The sequence below is a fragment of the Mirounga leonina genome, unplaced genomic scaffold (genome assembly GCF_011800145.1).
Source record: "Mirounga leonina isolate KUSES-001 unplaced genomic scaffold, KU_Mleo_1.0 Mir_55, whole genome shotgun sequence".
NCBI lineage: Eukaryota > Metazoa > Chordata > Mammalia > Carnivora > Phocidae > Mirounga > Mirounga leonina.
Window position 1 is genome coordinate 1,835,359 of NW_023270816.1, and position 17,469 is coordinate 1,852,827.

The 17,469-nt window shown below is 43.9% G+C and overlaps 1 pseudogene; it reads right to left on the reverse strand.

Annotated features, from left to right (window-relative positions):
- Positions 1–2,553: 2,553 nt before the first annotated feature.
- Positions 2,554–8,514, reverse strand: LOC118001924 (annotated as a pseudogene).
- Between the last annotated feature and the right edge of the window lie 8,955 nt (positions 8,515–17,469).

The window sequence follows — 17,469 nt, forward strand, 5'->3', positions numbered from 1 at the left end:
TTGCATCTCACAGTCCTGGGTGGAGATCCTGGCTTCACCGCTTTCTTGCTCTTTGACCACAGGCCCATTAATCACTCTGGGCTAGGGTTCCTCATCTGTAATTATGCAGGCATGTTAAACTTCTGATGTGCAGGAAGGTCTCAAAGAGTATGAAGAATCGTCCTCCCCTTGCCCAAATACGAATTGTATCATCACTGGGAAACCCTGGCCTAGGCTAGATCACTCCCTAGGGTAGACATGGGGTACCTCACCTGACTCACAAGAGGGAGGGATGAAAACCTTAACAAAATGGGGAGGGGGGTGGTCCAGTAAAGAGGGAAGAAGAGGGCATGAATGTCGTTGATCCTGATGGTGTCTTACTGGGTGAGAAAGAGTAATGGGGGCCGGAGGGGGGGGTGGTATTATGGAATGGGAGATAGGCCAGATTTTTAGATTATGGAGGACCTTGAATGTCAGGGAATGAATTTGAACTTGATCTTAGGTGATGGGGTATGATAAGTTTTTGATATGTGACTGATGCGTATTTTATCAAGGGAGCTTTGCCGCAGCCTGCGGAGATGGCTGTGTGAGAGGGAGGGTCGCGGCAGGAAGATCAGTCCGGGGCTCCGATATCACGGAGGGTGCAGGGCAGAGACCCGGGTTAGATGCCACTTCTTCCACTTACCGGTCATTTGACCTGAGGGCCAGGTACTTAGTGTGTGTAACTGGTGTGAGTTGCTGTTTTTCCTGCAAAGCTGAGTCAGCTGCTACCATAGGGCTCTTTTGAAAATGAAGTAAGGACATGTGTCGAGTGCCTCAGTCCCAGGGATGCTAGTCCAACTGCACTTTTCCTCATCCACTTGGTTTTCCCTCTTGGTCATGTTATTGATTTGCAGGAAGGACCAGCTGGAAGGGGAAGAAGAAGAAGCTGGCAGAAATCTGGTCAGAGGTATATTTCGTGTCTCGTAGAAGGTGCCTTGTTGGGACCTGGCCATGGAGCTTTCCTGTCTTCTCGATCTTCAGATGTTATGAGTCCCTTATTTCTAAACTTTTTCTGTCTCTTGCTTGCTTTGTAGCCTAAATTTCTTCATTTGATCATGTATGATTCATTCTTCTGTTTTTGGCATGAGAGACTTTAAGTTAGCTCTTTGCATTGTGCTTTATTTTGCTAGCGTTGGCAGTCTTATTTTACTACCTTAGACTTGTAATTCAGTAAAAACCAGCTCTAGTTTTGTGGTTTGCTGTTAGCTGTAGAAATCTAGAAGAGAAATTGTCCAAAAGAGGAACCACTGTTGAAAAGAAGTCATGATTGGGGCACCTGGGTGGCTCAGTTGGTTAAGAACTGCCTTCGGCTCAGGTCATGATCCCGTCGAGTCCCGTGTTGGGCTCCTGGCTCAGCAGGGAGTCTGCTTCTCCCTCTGACCCTCTCGCCTCTTATGCTCTCTCTCTCTCAAATAAATAAAATCTTTAAAAAAAAAATAAGTCATGGTTTAGAGTACTGCTCTTCATCCAAGTAGCAGTTTAGAGCAGGCATTCCTCATGTAACCCAGTGTGTGTGTATGGATGTTGAAGGAAAGGCATCATTTTGAGTAGTTTAATTTTAAAGATCTGTGTATTTCACTTAAGTATAGTAGTGTTCTTGAAATACTTTAATATAAAGATTTTTTTTTGCATTTAAGACAGGGGATACTCCATTCAGACCCTTCAGAGAAATGGACAGCCTGGGTCTGTAATAAAGTTGTGTTTTAAAGCATAGGTCAGTAATTGTATATGAGAATATATGCACTGCTACGTACAAATTAACTTCAGAGCACAGATCAGAAGTTAGTATTCCTCTCCTTCTTCACCGTCCCCTTCAACAGAATCCACACCAACCTCCTCATAATCATCCTGGTCAGCCATGTCCTCATGGGCCGCAGGAAACTCTCCTTCCTCGATGCCTTCGCCCACATACCAGTGAACAGAGGCACACATGGCGTATAACAAACTTGTGGTCCAGGTGAGCCCGGGCGTCAGCGATGACCATGCTCAGCACGCTCATAGCTCGCTGTACTTTTTTTTTTTTTTTTTTTTTAAGTCAGAAAACCAATGTTTTATTCCTAGAGCTCTGCCATATTTCTAGCGGGTGCTGATGGTCACCTGCCACACACACACCAGGTTTCCTCTGTGTAGTTGGCAAACAGAGTCTGACCATCAGCAGACCAGGCCAGAGAGGTATACTGGGGTGGCTCTGCCTTGCTGCTGGTACTGATAACTTCTTGCTTTAGTTCATCTATAATGATCTTGCCTTCCAAGTCCCAGATCTTGATGCTGGGGCCCGTGGCAGCACGGAGCCAGTATCGGTTAGGACTGAAACACAGGGCATTGATGATGTCCCCACCATCAAGTGTATGAAGGTGCTTGCCTTTGTTGAGATCCCACAGCATGGCTTGGCCATCCTTCCCTCCAGAAGCACAGAGGGATCCATCTGGAGAGACAGTTACAGTGTTCAGGTAGCCTCTGTGGCCTATGTGATTGGTCTCCACAACAGGTACCCCAGTGGGAGGCTGGTAATTCTGCCAACTTTCAACCTGTTCAGGTTAGCGTAGGTTCGGCGTTCAGTATGGCCTCGTTGTCCACCATGAGGCACAAGCAGAGCGCTCCAGGATGGTGTGGGTCGTGAGGATGGAGTAGGGCTCACCTACAGCTATGTAAACCCGGGGGAGGGTAAATGGAGAACTCCAGCGTGGACTTCTCTCCATAATCGACAGAGAGACGTTCCATCAGCAGGGAGGTGAGACCAGACCCAGTTCCCCTCCAGAGCTGTGGAAAACCAAGAAGCCCCGAAAACCTGTGCACTGGTCGGCCAGTTTCCAAATCTGGCCCAAGACAAGGTCAGTGATCTCCTTGCTGATGGTGTGGTGCCCTCGGGCAGTTCCTGGCAGCATCTTCCTTGCCTGGGAGGAGCTGGTGGTGGGCACCAGTGCCACTTCATCGATGACCGTGGGTTCCAGGTCTACAGACACTGCCCCCGGCACATGCCTGCCAGCCCCCATCTCCCTGAAGACGGCGTTGAAGGCATCTGCTCCTCCCCCAGTGGTTTTGTCGCTTGGCGTCTGACCGTCGCGCTGGACGCCATGTTCCAGGGAACAATCTGGGCCCCAGACTGGCCAGCGTGGACGGAGATGCGCTCACGCGTGGTGGCTGCTTTGTGGCTGCCCAGCAGATGGCCGAGAGCGGCAGGGGAAGGGCTTGCTTCTTACGCGGTGACTCCTGGGTGGTCGATGTACAAGAACCTGCCGATGTAAAATATTTAACTTAAATTCTTGAAATAGGCCCGAAGGGAGTCGCAGGTCATCTAGTCTAAGCCTGTCATTTTTCATGTTTGGAAGCTGAGGCCTAGAAACTCAATATTCAGTGTCTTTTACTTTATGAAATAATCATGGTTATGATGAGGACCCAGCGTCATTAAGGAGAGACTTTTTTTTAATGAGTACACTTTCAGGGTAATCTTTTTGAAACCAGGAAGATACGTAATACTTACCAAAGAAGGACCGTGAAAAAGAAATTTTTAAAAAATTTCATCCATTTTGATGATTGAGCTTTCAGGACAGAGAGGGCAAGCGGGAACTGCCAGGAGGGCATTGCTGAGAAGGACAGAGGCCACGTACAAACTCTGCTGGGAGATTAATAATTTCTACCCTGGGCCCAGGAAGGAGCAGGAGAGCTGATGTGATGTATCCTACATCTTCTGTTCTGGTTTTAGTGGTGCTTGATTCCTGTAATCTGCTCTTCGTTTACTCATAGGTTATATATACAATATCCCCTTTTTCCTCCTGAATGCTAGTAGGTTTTTTGGGGTTTTTTTGTTTTTGTTTTGTTTTGTGTTTTTTTTTTTTGCATGGAAACGTCAGGGAAGTCATGCTAAAAGTAAGGTGTTGATTTTAAAAACTCTTTTGTAAATGTACCTTTGTATTATTTGACCTCTGGCTTATTTACACTTAGCAGGACTAGCACTTCACTGAGGCCTTTGCACTTGGCTGTTCCTTCCTGCCATACCTAGCCTTACGTCCTCCTCCATCCTTGTTCCTCACAAGCTAGCTCCCTCATTCTTCCGTTCTCAAAGTCACCTTCCCCAAACACCTTAAGGTAGCCCTCCACCAGCCCGTTACTCGATCACATCACCCAGTTTCTTTCCTTGTACTCACCACAGCTGGAATTGCCCTGTGTGTTGAGTGACTGTCTCTTCCTACTAACAGGCTCTGAGGGACGGTGGACGCGATGTATCTACCTGAACGGGGCCTGGCAGTGGTAACTGCCTATGACATGTGATGACCACATGAATGCATATCCACCATCTAGCTTCAGTCTGGTTGCCCGCCGTCAGCTTCAGCGATTCCACTGCATCCCAGGAGAATTGCCTCTGATGGCGTTAAGCTGGAAAAACGAGGATATTGGGAGAAAATTCTTCACCAAAACTGTGGTAGAGTTTTAGGAGAGTAATTAAATGATTGGGATAAGCATTGACATTGTGCAAGGTAATGTTTAGTTTATAAACTTGGGAGATTTATGATTACTTGTTAAAGTACTGGTTTTTGGTTCTTTTAGCTGAGACAGTAAACCTGGACTAATGAAGTTTTTCATCTCAAGAAAAGTGCACTTTCTGTAATTTCATAACGGAAATAGGGCGATTGGATTTATTTGGAAATGGTAGAGGATTCATGAGCTCGAACATCTAAACACCTGTTAGGAGGTAGCTACTGTGCTGTGGTGATGAATGGATTAATAATTCATCCATCTAACATCTATTTGAGTGCTGTCAGGTGCTGTGCTGAACAAGATAGAGAAGGAACTGACAGTGTAGTAGATAAGTTAACAAGCAAAAATAGTGTGGTGTAAATACAGTGATGGAGAGGTACCGCGTAGGCCCAGCGGCAGTCCGCAGGAGGGGCACATAACAGATCTCAGAGGTCTTAGGGTGCTTCCCATAAGTGGAGCCTAAGCTGGGACCTGAGAGATGAATGGGGCTTAGGTAGAGAAAGAGGGAAGGTCTGTACAGATTTGGAGTTCATCAGTGTATGGATGGCAGACCCTTTACGGGTGGCCTGTCTCCAGAGGGAGCCTGAGAGAGGACAGACAGCAGAAAGGGAGGAAGTAGTGGGCACGTGCTCGAAGCTAGAGGGAGGAAAAGGTTTCAGGAAGGAGGGGGTAAACAGCAGAGTCAAGTGCGGCCAGGAGGCCAGCAGAGAGGAGGGCGCAGGGGGTTAGCTGTGGGAAGGTTGCTGGTGTCCTCGGCCAGAGCCATGCCAGGGGCACCAGCTGACAAAGCTTGAAGAGTGAGGCTTGAAGAGTGAGGAGCAGGTGAAGCAGACGCTGTGCACACAGAACACGAACCGCTGTTCTTAAAATTGTAATTTCTTAGATTAAGAGAAACATGCACCCCAGTGTTTATAGCAGCAATGTCCACAATAGCCAAACTATGGAAAGAGCCAAGATGCCCATCAACAGATGAATGGATAAAGAAGATGTGGTCCATATATACAATGGAATATTATGCAGCCATCAAAAAATGAAACCTTGCCATTTGCAATGATGTGGATGGAACTAGAGGGTATTATGCTAAGCGAAATAAGTCAGTCAGAGAAAGAGAAGTATCATATGATCTCCCTGATATGAGGAATTTGAGAAACAAGACAGAGGATCATAGGGGAAGGGAGGGAAAAGTGAAACAAGACAAAACCAGAGAGGGAGACAAACCATAAGAGACTCTTAATCTCAGGAAACAAACAGGGTTGCTGGAGTGGAGGGGGTTGGGAGGGATGGGGTGGCTGGGTGATGGACTTTGGGGAGGGTACATGCTATGGTGAGCACTGTGAATTGTGTAAGACTGATGAATCACAGACCTGCACCCGTGAAACAAATAATACATTATATGTTAATTAAAAAAAAAGGAAACATTGGTCAAAGGAACACTTGGAGAGTGAGGATGATGGAAGGAGATGGGAGAGGTTGAAAATCCTGGAGTGGCTAGAAAGTGGAACTTGGGGAATGTTGTCCCAGTGGGCCTGGGGGTCAGGTGCAGATGATCACTGTAGTCCCCGAGAGAGTTTCTTTTTTCTTTTCTTTTCCTCTTCTCTTCCTTTTCCTTCTCTCTTTTTTTTTTTTTTTTTTTTTTAAGATTTTTATTTATTTATTTGACAGGGAGAGATACAGCAAGAGAAGGAACACAAGCAGGGGGAGTGAGAGAGGGAGAAGCAGGCTTCCCACCGAGCAGGGAGCCCGATGTGGGGCTTGATCCCAGGACCCCAAGCCAAAGGCAGACACTTAACGACTGAGCCACCTAGGCGCCCCAACTTTTTTTTTTTTTTAAGATTTTATTTTATTGGGGGCCTCAGTTGCTCAGTCAGTTAAGTGTCTGCCTTCCGCTGAGGTCCTGGGATTGAGTCCCGCCTCGGGCTTCCTGCTCAGTGGAAAGTCTGCTTCCCCCTGTCCCTCTGCTGCTCTCTCTCTGTCAAACAAATAAATCTTAAAAAAGAAAAAAGAAAAGATTTTATTTATTGGGGGGGCAGAGAGAGAGAGAGAATCCTAAGCAGGCTCCCCACTGAGCACAGTGCCCAACACAGGGCTTGATCCCAGGACCCTGAGATTAGGACCTGAGCCGAAATCAAGAGTCAGACTCTCAACCGACTGAGCCACCCAGGCGCCCCCCAACGGAGTTTTCTCCTGGCCTCTCCTAAATTCTTCCTTCCTTTCTTTGTCTTTTGTTTTTTGAAGTTGGAGCCCAGGTGGTACCGTAGTTCGTGTAAGTCCCACAAATGCCCTAAAGCAAACATTGACCCTGAAGCTTATCACATCTGCTTTACAGTGTTTGGTGACGGTACTGAAAGTATCTTACTCTGCTTTAAGGCTTCTGTTGACCTCTGAGAGCCTGTCTTTGTTTCTCTGACTTGTTTCTCTGGCCACTGGCCGCTGTGAATATTTGAGCACCAGCCATCAGCTACAGAAGGCTAATCCGTAGAAGGAAGAAAAGTGCAGTTAGGGGGCCATTCATTTTCTTCCACAATTGTACATCTTTATTTGTACAGTCTTCAAAATTGTGGTAAAATATACATAAAATTTACCATTTTAACCATTTTAAGTGTATGATTTAGTGGCCTCAGTACATTCACGATGTTGGATAACCATCACCAATTTCCAAGTGGGAACTCTGCATTGTAACTAGACAGTAACTCAGCATCTCCCCTCCCAGCCCGTGGTAGCCCGTTCTCTTCTCTGTCCCTACGAATTTGCCTCTTCAAGGTGCCTGGTGGAAGTAGAGTCCTGCGATATCTGTCCTTTGGTATCTGGTTTCCTTCACTTGGCATGGTATTTTCTAAATTCATCCATGCCTGCGTCTATCATTCCTTTTTGTGGCTGAATAATACTTCAGGGTGGTTGGTTATATACTGTTGATGGACTCTCGAGTTGCTTCCACCTTTTGGCTATTGTGAATAATTGCTGTATCAATGTTTAAATAATTTAAAATTAATGTTTAGTTTTTAATGTTTATCAGTTACAATAACTGATTTAATGTTTAATGTTAACCTAGTCACAGATGATGGAATTAGTTGACATTTCTGGGTTAGTTTCCATTGATTTCCTCTCCTTATTGGGGTCTAGTTTCCTGCCTGGTAATTTTTGATTGGATGCCAGACTTAGTGAATTTTACCTTTGTGGGTGCTAGATAATTGTATATTTTTCAAAACTTTCTTGAGCTGTTTTCTGGAATGCAGTGAAGGTACTTGGAAACAGTTTGATCCTTTTGATGCTTTAAGTTTTGCAGGATGAGATGAGAAGAGCCTTTTGGGTGGTTTTCTCCCCACCACTGAGGGGATACCTGTCTGAGTAATTATCCAGTGTCCTGTATCACAATCCTTTTCCGCTATGGCCACTGGGAACCCTAGCTATTTCCAGCCCTGGGCGAACTTTGGAGATGGTTCTACCTGCTGCTTCTGTGGTTCTTCTTCCCTGGTTGGGCGGTTTTCTTGCCAACACGTGCTGCCCAGGACTCAGCTGGAGACACAGTCTCTGTGCAGTTGCTTCTGCTCCCTCTTTGCCACCCCCCCTCCCCCAGTCCTGTCTTCTGAGTCCTCGGTTCTGAGAGATGACACGCTTTGCCTGGGCTTCCTTCCCGCCCCGTGGCCGCAGTCCCGGTGGCCGGCAGTACCCGTGGCAGATCTTGGGCTTACCTTGTCTCCCCTCCCAGGGAGCACTGTCCCGGGCCGCCTGTTGTCCACGGCCTGAAAACTGTTTCACGTGTGTTGTTCAGTGTCTGAGTTGTGGGAGGTGGGAGGGTAGATCCAGGACCTAATATTCCAGCTTCTGTGAAGCTGAAGTTTGTCCCCTATTTATTATGACATTCTGAAGTAGGTTTTGTCCAATTGGCCTTTTCCCAGGACCGATTATCTTAAGAGAAGAGGGGCCCTGGTGTCCCGCTTCCCTCCTCCCTGCTCACCTTTCCCGTGTCCCGCGTAGCCGTTCTGCAGTGACCCCTGGCTGCTGGCTGCCTTCACGCATACCCGCGTCCGGTCGGCCAGCCATGCGGGGATCCCGAGGCTTGGTGGCCTCAGGCACGGATCTGATGCAGTCTCCCAACCGGCTGGCTGGCAGAGGGGGTCCGTCCTGTGGGCCAGCTGCAGCCACTTCCTTCTGCTCCCCTCGCCTGCACCCCGATGTGAGTGAGGGCCGCACAGCAGCATGGGCCTCTGCAGCTTCATCCTCTTACTCCTCGGTCTTCTGTTCCATTTACTTCAAGTGCAGTTCAGGCTGTAGACCGCGCGCGTACAGTCGGGGTCTTGCTTTGTTACCAAGTCGACAGTGTCTCGTCATCGAGGTGTTTGGACTACTTATATTTAATGTGATGATGGACTTGCTTTGGTTAAGGTGTACCATCTTGCTGTTTCTTCATTTGCTGCATCTGTCTTTTGTTTCAGTTTGTTCTTTTCCTTTTATTTATAGATTATTTAATAGTATTCCTTTTTATCATTGGCTTATTAGCTATTTATACATACATGTTTCTCTCTCTCTCTTTCTTTCTTCCTCCGATTGCTTTCAGGCTCGCAGTATGACACCCTGACTCCACACATACGGGAATTCAGTCACAGTGTACTCCCGTATCTCCCTCCTGTCCTCTGTTTGGCTGGTACATTTTATTTCTCAATATTATAAACCCCCCAATACACTGTTGTTGGTCTTGGTTTAAGAGTCAGCCGTCTTTGGGGCGCCTGGGTGGCTCGGTCGGTTAAGCATCCAACTCTTGGTTTCGGCCCAGGTCGTGATCTCGTGGGTCTTGGGATTAAGCTGCGGTGGAATCCGTGCTCAGTGGGGAGTCTGTGTGGGGATTCTCTCCTTCTGCCTCTGCCCGCCCCCTTACTCTGTCTCTCTAAAGTAAATAAATAAAAGTCATCTTTTAAAAGTTACTTATCTTTTAGGGAAAGTAAACAATGAGATTTTTTTTTTATATGACCCACATATTTACCATTTCTGATGGTCGGTGTGTAGTGGGGTGTGCGTGTGGGTGTGAGTGGGTCTGTGTGTGCACCTGCATTCAAGTTTCCATCTAGAAACCTTCAGTGAAAAGAGCTTCCCTTAACATCTTGCGGTGTCAATTTGTGGTGATAAATTCTCTCAGCTTTTGTCTGTCTGAAAATGGCTTTATTTCATCCATAATTTCTGAAGGATGTTTTTGCTGTATAGAATTCTAGGTTGATAGTCTTTGTTATTTTTCAGCACTTGAAAGATGGATGTTGACTTGTGTTGTTTCTGCTGGGAAGTCTTTGGTTGCTCTCTTTCCCTTTGTAGATCATGTATCTCTTTTTTTCCTTTGATTGCTTTTAGGATTTTTCTCTTTATTGCTGATGTTCCATGATTTGTTTATAATGTCTCTTTGTGTGGTGTTGTGTGTGTGAGTGGGGGGGGGGGGCGGATTTACTCAGATTCTTGAATCTGCAGGTTATCGTTGTCATCAAATTGGAAAGATTTTGCCATTACTCCTTCAGAAATTTCCATACTGCCTCCCTGCCCCTCTGGGGCACATGTGTATTAGACTGAGTGGGTCTGTCTCACAGGTCACGAAGGCTCTGCCCATGTTCAGAGCCTCTTTTCTTTCTGTTGCTGTTTCTTCAAGTTCACTGATCTTTTCTTCTGGCATTATCCGTTGAGCCCATCCAGTAAATTTTTTAATTTCAGAAATTGTATTTTACACCTGTAGTCGTTCCATTTGGATCTTTTTTATAACATCCATTTTTCTCATTATAATCATATGTTCCTTTAAGTCCTTGAACATATTTATAGTAGCTGTTCTAAAGTGTCTGCCAATTTTATTATGTCTGTCATTTCCTGGTGTGTTTCTAGGGACTGATATTTTTGTCCTGGGTCACATTTTTCTCTTTCTTGGCTTGTCTGTTAATTTTTTATTGGATAGTGGACATTGTGTTGGCATGTTGCTGAGTGTCTGGATTTTGTGTTCTCCCTTTAAAGGGTATTCAGGTGTGTTTGGTAGGCACTTACATTACTTGTGAATCAGTCCAGTTCTTTCAAGACTTACTCTAAGTTTTGTTGGGGTGGGGAGTCCAGAGTAATCTTACCTTAAGGTGCCTTTAGCCCTGCCCTAGCCCTGTTGGGGTCTCTACCATGAATGCTTTGGATGTGTTCAGTGAAGCTTCTCCACTCTGGTTCATCGTAGCTCCCAGCTCTGCCCTGACCTCTGAGTATTTTCTCAGCCCACAGCTCTCCTGTAGTTGTTGTTTGCTTGGTTTTAAAGAGTTTTACCCTATTGTGTGCAGCTTAGTATTCATCAGCAGGCTCACAGAGACCTCTGTGCAGGTTTCTGGAGCTTTTTCTCTGAGTAGCTGCTTTGAGAGTCTGTCCTCAGTTGCTGAACCTCCTGGAGTTCTGGTCTCAGTGTCTCTTCACCTTGGCAGGGCCTGTGCTTTCTGCCTGGGGTTCTCCGCTTGGATTCTTAGTGTTTGGGTCAGACGGTGCCTCCAGGCAGAAAGCTGGAGGCTTCCTAGGGTTCACCTCATCTGCTTCCCTTCTCTCAGAGTTCACTGTCCTCTGCTCCCTGTTGCTCAATATCTGGAAACTGTTGTTTCATGTGTTTTGTCCAGTTTTCTAGCTGTATACAGTAAGAGGGAAAGTCTAGTACTGGTTGCTCCTGTGGCCTCCTATGATTTTGATTAATTTTGTTATTTTAACTACTGAAATTTGATGTATGACTTATTCATTTAATGTACTAGTCTTTCTCTTCTCTATTTTATTTGGTCTGTACTATAACCTCTTTCATTCCGCTTTTAATAGTTTAATCCTTCTAAGGCCCTCAGTGGATTCAGGTTATACCAGGGAAATGATACTGAAGTTCCAGGGCACACAATTATTTTTGGCACCTTGCATAGAGTCAGTATCTTGCAGTTTATCCGCGAGGTCTCCAGATAACAGTGAAGACTGCGTGTTAGCTCAGATCCCCTTTCCTGTGCCTTTCCCTGGTGTGCAAGCGAGCCCTCTGAGAATCTTTGTGTTGTTTGAGAAATACTGATTTTAGGGGAAATTTCGGTTCACATGAGGAACTTAAGGCACTGAATATAATACAATATTTTGACAGATTCCTTTGTGATGACTGTTTCTCTTAACTTTCATGAGATAATGTGGTTTTTTTTCCCAAGTGGGATTGTTGGAGTACTTAGCACAAAGTAATCCGTGTAGTAAAGGGCCAAGTAGAATTTGGCCACCATGATCATTAGCACCGGATGAAAGGGGCTGATAGCTAAACAAGAATTTATTTTACAGGACAGTTTAATCTGAACTAAGTTTTCACTCTCATGGGGAAAATAAATATTTCAAGGGACTTTGTGCCATTTTGGAAACTATGCTGAGTTTATATTAAATATGATGAAATGTTGAGAGATTTTAACATGGTTCTTGCTTTTTGTTTGTGGCTTTAAAGTGCTAAAAATAAGGTGTTGTCATTCTGCATGTCTGAAGTCATAGTGTGTTTCAGGTGCCTTTTTAAAGTGATCACAGTATGTTTGGGATGAATTTATTTGTAATTCTCCCAAAATATCCCCTTGGGATTTTGGATGAAACTGCAGTAGATTTATAGACTGACATGTTTATGGTGTTATCCCTTTGTTCTCAGGAGCGTGATGTGATTTATTGATATGACTTTCTTCACTAAGGTTCTTCATGCCTGTGGTTATCTCTCGTGCTTTATAGTTTGGTTTTTGTGGCTATTAGGAATATCTTCCCAACAAGTTATTATTTACAGAGAAACTGTTGACTTTTGCCAGTTTATCTTAGAATTGGTTTTATTAAATTTTCATTGTCCTGTTATTTTTGCAAATGATTGGGGTTGAGGGACTCCCTGCAGACCAACCTCAGCATTGCTGTACTATCCCTACCTGCATTCTGTATTGCATATACACGGGGGGAGGGGGTGTCTGGAGGGGGTAGTTGACCCTACTGGGAGGTGGGGCTCGTCCTTACAAGATCTGATGAAGTGACAGATTACAGAAATACCTTTAGTGGGAATAAGTAACCCAGTCCTCACTCAGCTCTTTGTCATGAACCCCAAGGCTAGTTCAGACCACTTGGTGGGCTGGAAAGAGGACACAGTTGTGCAACAACTTTTAGCCCAATACAGAATGTGTACATAATGTTCAAAAAACCCAAAGGTCACGATAACTGACATTTACAGGGCCCTCTGTGCCAGTCACTTTTCTAAGCACTTTGCATTTATGACTTCATTTATCATTTGTGTCACGAGGCACATGCGGTTATCCTTATCTTATTCTGGAGGAATTTGAGACAGACTTGAAGGAATTTGGCCAAGTTTAGAAAGCTGTTGAAATGGTAGTGTAGGGAGTTGACCCTGCGTGGTCTGGCTCCAGAGTCCACTCATCATCGCCATGTTACCAGTGATTACATTTCCTCTCCCTTTGTTGGGGGAATGAAAACCATTGTCAACACATAGTGCTGAGGCCCTGGGGGACCGGGTGGGGGGGTGGGGGGCAGACCCTGTTACTGGGAGTGTGTGAGTTTTCAACCAGTGGTCTTTGGGATTTGGGGAACTGTTTTCTTTTACACTTTTGTGTCCCCTTTTTTGCTACAAGTCACGTGTCCTTTAACAATCAGATGGGGGGTAAAGTTACCTTCCTAACCACAGCTAAGTAAGTTTTTATGCGCTTTGCCCTGGAGGTTGCAGAGTGGGTTAGTAACCTTGCTGCTGTGATAGAGAACAAGGTAGATGTGCCGATATGAACAGTCCTAAGATTAAATACAACATGGAGTGTAGAGGAACATAGGTACTGTGGTTCTAATTGGTTCTCACGCATGCGAACACGTGTGCCCAAATGCATGACTTTTTTTTTTTTTTTAAGATTTTTATTTATTTATTTGACAGAGAGAGACACAGTGAGAGAGGGAACACAAGCAGGGGGAGTGGGAGAGGGAGAAGCAGGAGAGAGAGAAGCAGGCTTCCCACAGAGCAGGGAGCCCGACGCGGGGCTCGATCCCAGGACCCTGGGATCATGACCTGAGCCGAAGGCAGATGCTTGACGACTGAGCCACCCAGGCGCCCCCCAAATGCATGACTTTTTGAAGGCTACTTTCAAATCTGTTAGCACTTTGTGCCCTTTGCAGGAGGAGGAGAACATTTTTGAACTTTTTACTTTTTTAGACTTCATTGTATTGCTTTTGTTGTTGTTGTAAAATGTATTATGAATATTATTTTTGTGCAGTGAAAATAACAGTACTCAGAATGAGAGCTCCAGGAAGATGTAGCCTTTTGTACAGATTCTGTCTGCCTCCCAGTCCTAGTCCTCTTGTAAAGTTACGCTTTGGAGGAAGCATTGGGTATTTTCAATAGGATTCTGAGCTTCCTAGGTGGAGGTACAAAACAGTGCTTTCAATTTTTAATTTTGTTGACCAGGCAATAGGTTTATGTTAATTAAAAAACAAAACAAAACAAAAAAAAGCACCAAGATTGTGCAAAGGGGATGAGGCTGGAAATTCCTCTCCTATCTGTCCCCTCCCCCAGCCAGCTGGCTTCTCTCCTTGGGGGCTGTTACCAGTTTCTTTTCTATCCTTACAGAGATAGTCCATGCACATACAAGCAGAGGCATTTCCCCCCCTTTTCACACAAATGGTATACCTTGCTTTATTTTCACACATTCATTAGAGATGATTGCACCTCTGAAAAAGAAGCAAACCCCTAGTTCTTTTCTGCTGCGGAGCTTGGTGCTCCGTTTGGCTGTGCTGGGACACTTGCTATTGTAAACAGCGAGGCAGTGAATACCCTTTTGTGCATGTCACTTTGCAAACATGTGAGTATTTCTAGAGGATAAATTCCTAGAAGAGGAATTTCTGAGTAAGAGAGTATGTGTGTTTGTAATTTTGATAGACATTACCAGAACTGCCTCTCACTTCCATTCACACTATAGGACTAACCTATTTCCCCGAACCTACGCCTTCATCAACATGATGTTGTTAGGAGTTTCATTTTTGTTTCTCTGCCATGCTGATAGGTGAAAAATAGTATTTGTTTAGTTTTATAAGTGAGGTTTTACATTTTTTAGAGTCATCCTTTTTTTACTGATTTGTAGGTACCCTGTGTAGAGTAGGGGAACTACCCTTTAGTCTGTGATATGAATTGCAAATATTTTTTCCCTGTTTGTCATTTACTTTTTATCTTATTATATTGGCTTTTGCCAGGCAAGGCAGATATGTTTTATTGGGGCAAAGAGAAATTTCTCTCTGCCTACCTTTTAAGGATTTAAATTCTGTTTCACATTTGAAGTCCTCCTCTACTGCAAGATTATTTTTCAAATTCTCCTAAAATTTCCTTTAGTACTTTTTATAGTTCCCTTAAAAACCTCTTTTATTATGGAGAATGTCGAACATAGTAAAAAACAATAGTATAATGAAGCCTAAGCACTCATTACCAAGCTTCAGCGACTGTTGACTTACCTTGTTTGGTCCAAGACCCCATCCATTTCCTTGCTCTTACATAATTTCTGAAGAAATGTCAGATCTTTTATAACTTCATCTGTAAATATTTTAGTGTATATTTCTAAAGATGGGTAGTCCTTTAAAAGTATAACCACAGGGGCGCCTGGGTGGCGCAGTCGGTCAGGCGTCAGACTCGATTTGGACTATGGTTGTGATCTCAGGGTTGTGAGAGAGAGCCCAGCGTCCGGCTCCTTGCGCAGCACAGAGTCAGCTCAAGTTTCTTTCTCCCTCTCCCTCTGCCTGTCCCCTCTGTGCTCATGCACCCCACGCTCCCTTCCCCCTCTCTCCAATAAATCTTTTAATTAATTTATTTATTTGACGAGAGAGACACAGCGAGAGAGGGAACACAAGCAGGGGAAGTGGGAGAGGGAGAAGCAGGCTTCCCACGGAGCAGGGAGCCCGCAGGGCTCAATCCCAGGACCCTGAGATCATGACCTGAGCCTAAGGCAGACGCTTAACGACTGAGCCACCCAGGTGCCCCTAAATAAATCTTTTAAAAAATGATTTATTAAAAACTAAATAAAAATAAAAATATAACCACAATACCATTTTGATACCTAAAAATTGAATACTTTTAAATATCACATAGCTCTTAAGTATGCAGACGTTCAATTGTCATATCATAACCTTTTTTGCATTTTGTTGGACTCAGAATCTAAATAAAGTCTATGTATATTGCAATCGGGATCAATCTCCCAAATCTCTTAAGTTATGGGTTCCCCTATTCCACCCCCTCCCCCGACAGGCTTGTTTTTGTCTTTGAGATTTGTTAGAGAAAATGGATTCTGTAACTTCCTACATCTGTATTTTCTTACCGCATCCTCATTGCATAGTTGAATATATTCCTATATATTTCCTATAAATTGGTATGAGGATCTAGAATGGCAATAAGATGCAAATTCCTTTTTTAAGTATATTTCATAACTGGCATTGTATCCCATCAGAAGGCAAATAATTTCTGGCTGTCTTTTGGAGGCACTATGCTTAGATGCATTAAATTATTAGGGATTGAAAATGATGTTCTAGTTCTATTATTCCTTTTTCATTTATTTATTAGCTGTCCTCAAGGTTCATCCACATTTATGCATGTTGCAGAATTCCTTCTTTTTAAAAGCTGAATAATACTCCATCGTATATGTATGTATATCACATTTTCCTTACGCATTCATCTGTCAAAGGACATTTGGGTTGTTTCCATACTGTGGCTATTACGAATAATGCTGCAGGGAATACGGGAGTGCTGATATCTCTTTGAGATCCAGATTTCAATTCTTTTGGATGAAGACCCAGAAGTAGCATTATTGGCTCATATGGTAGTTCTAGTTTTAATATTGTGAGACATCTCCCCTCCCCGCCTCCCGAAAAAAGAGATCTCCATATTGATTTCCATAGTGGCTGTACGATTTTGCATTAGCTGGAATGTTTTATAGAGAGACACTTCTTCTCTGGTACTTGATTAAATAGTGCTACGGTTTATAAAGGAGAGGCAGGATAAATGCCTGTTTTTTTTCACCTGTATTTACCAGTTTTCAAAATTCCCTGTATCCTATAATGGTGATCAGTTATTTTTATCATTTTGAACTCACAGATTTAAATATATTTGATGTGTTAGTCTACTGCAATTCTTGTATTGTTGCTTATATTGTCCCATATTTGGACAGCAAGCTCCTCTGCAGGTTGGAGCCTGTGTCCTTTTGATTCGGTCATAGCAGGTTTTGCTAGTGTCTTTCGTATCTGGTAGGAAAAGACGTTCCAGGCCCATCTTTGTATATTGTGTGTGGGTTTTTTCTTGTTTGTTTTTTTTCCTTTGAAACCTGAAATCAGCCATTTCTTTAAGTAAATCTAATTCCTTTTAATGAAAAATGCTATTTGAAGATTGTAATCTGGGCACTCGCTCTGTGATTCCTCCCTTCCTTCCTTTAGTGTAAATATTTGGACCATCTTGGAATTTATATTGGTATAAGGCATGAGGTAGGAATTCACTTTGGTCTTTTTCCAGAGATCTACCCATTATTATGAAACAGTATAATGTCGTCATAGTTCTTTGTTGTACTCTTGCATACTATTATTATACATGTCTTTGGGACTAGTTGTAGACTTTCTACTTTTTCTAGTCTCTGCTTGGTTTTTGGTGAAAAAAAATTTTTTTATATATTCTTTTTGTTTTTATATGGCCAAATTTTAGGATCAGTTCTGTTTCAGGGAAAAAAAATCTGTTCATATTTTTATTAAAATCGGTGAACAGTTGCTATCTGGATGATCTAAAAACATGGAAAGGTTCTTTGTATGAATTAAGTTTTTGTTGCATAAGAAAGTATCCCCAAACTCATAACTTAAAACAACAGAGACAAAATTTTTCTTTAGTTCTGTGGGTAAGCTGTGGGTGGTTCCAATGATTTGGAAAGCCCAGCTGAGGCTGGATGAGCTTTGAGTGGCCTCCCCGCAGTGCTGGACTCTCACCTGGTGCAG